Below are 4,601 nucleotides of genomic sequence, written 5' to 3'. Positions count from 1 at the left end.
GCTCCCTCATCACAGACCTGTGAACTAAGATTCCAGGCAATGTTCTCGAAGCCCCCGACCAAAGGAAAGCTCCCCACACTGGCAGAAAACCGATGGTACTAGCAGTATCTGGCTGCATGTCACCCCAGCAGAGTCAGGATTTGGGGACAAGGTTCAGGGCACCTTGACAAATGGTGTGAACAGTAGGATCTAAAGTGTGTAAAACTGACCATCCGGAATCTAATGCCTTCTGGGTATTTGGAAAACCACCTGACCAGGCTTGACTCCACTGCAGTTAAGACTGACAATAAGTCACCAACAGACAGCTTTTGTTTCCTGTCAGGAAAGTGCCGTGAATTCGGCAAGCGCTCAGTCAAGGTGATCAGTCATTCGCTCAGAGAAGAGCTGCTGCCATCGCCCACATAAACTCTTTGCCTGCTTCAGATAACTCTCGGAGGGCTTTTAAGGCCCCACAGCATTGATGATAGACAGTGATGACTCTGAAAATGGTGAGAAGGACTTCTGAGCAGCGGCCACCTCCTCTCCTGACGTTAGACACGACATTTCCACCCACATTTACATTTGTCCGTCTTCGAAGGAGCACCTTGTTTGTTTGAGAGAAGGACCACTGACTTGAAACATAAGCCTGTGAGGTTACGCTTCCGAAGGAAAAGGGACCCTTAACTGCTATGCAAAAGAATGGAGCAAAATTTACATTTTTCTCAATTAGCAGGAGAGAAAAAGGAGTAGGAACTCAGGAAAGCTTGTCAGGGAAAGACTAGAAATGATTTAAAGAAAAAAAAAAAAAAAACCAGCAGTGGTGGTACGGATGAGAGGGGCTTGGGAGAACAAAAACGGCTAAGGGAAAGATTTAAGCAATTTGCTGAGCAGGGTGTTACGTCGACCCCTTCCTAGGTCTCCACTATGAAATATTCAGTAAAGTCTACGTTTCTCTTTAACACTTTCTGTGAGTAGATTCTTTGGCAGGAGCGGGCACTGGAAGAAGTGTTGAATTCATCAAGCCAGGTGGTATGTGGTAAAAGCAGACAGGTTTTGAGGACCCGAAGCCACAGAATAAGGGGGCACCTGGCATTTATACCCTAACTCTGTAGGACAAATGAATCCTGCTTAAACCAACTCACGCGCTCTTGAAAAGATATCTGCAACCTAAGCGTGTGTAACCTAAGCAAGTTTTCTACCGTCTCAGATTCTAACTTGAGAAAGTTTCCATTTTCGTTTTTCAGCAACCCTCCTCTGAGCAGAGGTACCTGACTGTCACCTCGTGAGGGGTTCCTAATCTCAGTCTCTGTCAAGCAATGCCCTGAAAGTCAACATCTGAAGACACAAGGGGGCACAGAATTTAAAGGAATCCAGCAGCACGACAAAAAAGTATAAGAGAATAATCATTAATAACCCAAGGTAGGGATAACCCATAGGGAGAGCACAACCTAGGAAGTTTAAAATGAAATTCTGTCACTCCCCAAGGGTTACGCACCCCCTGGAAATGCTGTGAGCAAATGACACCATCCACACAAGTAAAACAAATCATTTTTCTAACTGGGAACCCAGGTTACCTGAAACATATGCCTCTTTGGTAAAAACTCATCTGGAGCTCACTGATTCTGCCCTCTCCCACCCCCAATACACACACACACACACACACACACACACACACACACAGTTTACTTGTAGAACTTGGACAAGAGGGTGATGGGTGAGTTGATGAAAAATAATGAGTGTAAATGTATTTCTGCCTTTGGGAAAATTCATAGGGCTTTCTCTATACTCGGTGACTTTCTTCACCCCGTTTCTCCATCACACACCGATGTCTCCTGGGACTTCCCTGTCCAGTTCCTTCTCAGAATCCCGCTATCACACAAAGGTTGGCTCAGAGGAGGGCCCAGCACCTCCAGGAGGGTTGATATGAACAGGCACTAAAGCAAGGAAGTGCTGAGGGAAACTGGGCAGCATTCACCAAACAAGGGAGGCTTCCGGAATCCCTGGAATACCACTGATTGTCCTGGCACTGGGGGACACAGCCCTTAAGTTAAGAGGATACAGAAGTCAGTCAGTGTCATCTCTGGAAAGATCCTGAGAGATCAGCTGAGCCAGTGTTTGAACGGAAGCCCAATATGGGACAGAGACTAAAATCCTCATGTGTGGCTGGCACCTGAGTGGGGATCTGAGCCCAGACTCCTCATGCTATTATTCCCCACCAGGCCATGCTGGTCCCCACTGTAGCCTTTTTGTAACTCCTCAGATCACATCTTTCCAGCCCTGCACTGCAGTAGGCCCCAACCTTCAGGGATTCTTCTGTTTCTCCCTGCACCTCTCAAAACAATCTGGGATCATCATTCTAATGTGAGACACAGGTGGGCTGTAGATTTTGTACATGGTCAAATCACAGAAAAATGTTAGGGTCCCACGATGTCGAAGTTCTCTCTCTCAGAAACTGAAGAAATATATGATAAGGACAATATTTTGCAATAAAAATATTAAAAGCTTGTCTTAATTTGAGGTTACGCATATATGTGTGTATGTATATATATGTATATATGTGTGTATAAGTAGGTATGTGTATATGCATGTACATATATGTATATTATATATACACGTATGTGTACATGTGTGTATATGCTTTCCCCTAATAATTGTTGTATAGGTCATCTGCTTAACCTGGGGTCCCGGGAAGAAACCTGATTCTTGCTCTGGGCATTGCAAAATTTATATACTCTTGTATTTATTTTTAATTATGAAAAGAGCAGAAAGTGATATTTCTCCCATGCCTCACCAGTGTATTTAATAACTATCAATATTTTGCTATATTTGGTTCTGCTTCTTTTAAAAAATAAAATAATACAGAGAGAGCTGAAGTCTCACCCCTCCCACCATTTCCCTATGCCCTCCCCAGAGGTAACAACTACCTGGGAGTTTTCATGTCCCCTTCATTTACATAATTTCATATTTCTAGTCCCATAAGAATCTACAGTACAATTTTGTGTGTTTTTTAAATTTCCAATAAATATCATACTTTACATAACATTTGTGACTTGAAATTCTTCATGTAACGTTAAGTTTCTGAGGTTTTTCCAGGCTGACCCACGTAGATCTAGGTCATTCATTTAACTGCTATTGTACTATTTCATTGTTTGGATAGACCACAGTGTGCTCATTCTCCTATGGATAAGCACGTGGGTTGTCTCCCGCTTTTGCTGCAATAAGGATCTTCCTGTACAGCTCCCCCTCCTTTTTGCCATTTTTCAATACAGCAAAAATCCTCTTTGACAATTAGAAATAGTACCCTAAAGCTACCGAGTTAGCCTTGACCAGTGAGGGTTTAGACCCCTCTGTGGTCACAGCACATAAGCTGGAGCCTTGGAATCTAAAGAGCTCTTTCCATCTTTCCTAAGAACCTCTCTGCTCTGTACAACCGTTCCACGTGAAGTCCCAAGTGCCAGTGTGGTGCCAGGCCCCGGGCTTCAGCACGGTGTGTGCCGCGGCTCTTCCAGGCTGCTGAAAAATCAGCTCTAGTTAGCGTGTGCTTAAAACACGCCTTTCCAAAGCACTCTGGGGCTCCCCTGGGTCCATGTCTCTTTCTGGAGGATAAATGAAAAATCCCAGACTGAAAGACGAATGAGCACAACCCCAGAAGGAAACTTCTCCCCCAAGACCAAACGTCCATGTTCCTTGGGCTCTGTTCCCTTTGCTCTTCAGACTCCACACTGTCTCCCTGGGTGACTTAATCAACCCCCTTGCTTTCAAATGATATCTTCTTGCCAATGACTGCATCACCTCTACCTTCAGTTTGGTTCTTTTCCTAGAATCCAGCCCCATACATTGAGTAGCTATCACACTCTACCCATTAGTTCTCTCCGAGACCTTGCAGTGGAAGATTGGAGTCAATGTCTAGTGCAGTGGCTTTCAATTTTTTTTTTTTTTTTTACCATGACCCAGAGAAAATAACACTTTAGTTCGCAAATGATTGCATGTACATGTGCACACATAAACAACAACAACACACACACCTAAGACAAGCATTTCATTAAGTAATGCTTACCCTTACTATTTATGACTAAGGAAAAAAATCTTGTTATGACCACCTGAGTTGATTTTATGATGCTCTAATGAGTCACAACCCACCACTGTTCAAGCTTGCCTTTCCCTGCTCCAGAGGTGGGGAAGCTAAAGATACACTTTCCTTACTCTCTTGCAGCTTTGGGGCTTTGGAATAGTTCTGTCTGAGATGGACAAGATTTAGGAATGTTCGTCCATTCACCCAGCAAGCACAGCTGTGGAGGCCTGTGGTTTTTCTGTAGCTGCGTCTGCATAGCTTCCAGTGTTCAGATACTAGCTTAGTAGGCATGGCGAGCCTGGGTGTAGGGAGAGAAGCATCCATTCTGCTGACGTGGTCTGCTGCGGATTCACATTGGTTCTACACCTGGCAGCAGCAGTGGCTTCCTTACTGGGGTGGTTTCCTGTTTGAAACAGCAGTGTTGTGGCTGTAGAACAGCTTCCTGACTGCAAGACTGTTGAAGAGACAGCAGCGACCATAGTGGCTCAGTTCCTAGGAGCAGCGTTAGAGGTTGCTCCTGAAAGCTCAACCTGGATTCTGTTTGCTCAGC

The sequence above is a fragment of the Phocoena phocoena genome, chromosome 6 (genome assembly GCF_963924675.1).
Source record: "Phocoena phocoena chromosome 6, mPhoPho1.1, whole genome shotgun sequence".
Taxonomy (NCBI): Eukaryota; Metazoa; Chordata; class Mammalia; order Artiodactyla; family Phocoenidae; genus Phocoena; species Phocoena phocoena.
Note: the sequence above shows the minus strand (reverse complement) of the source record.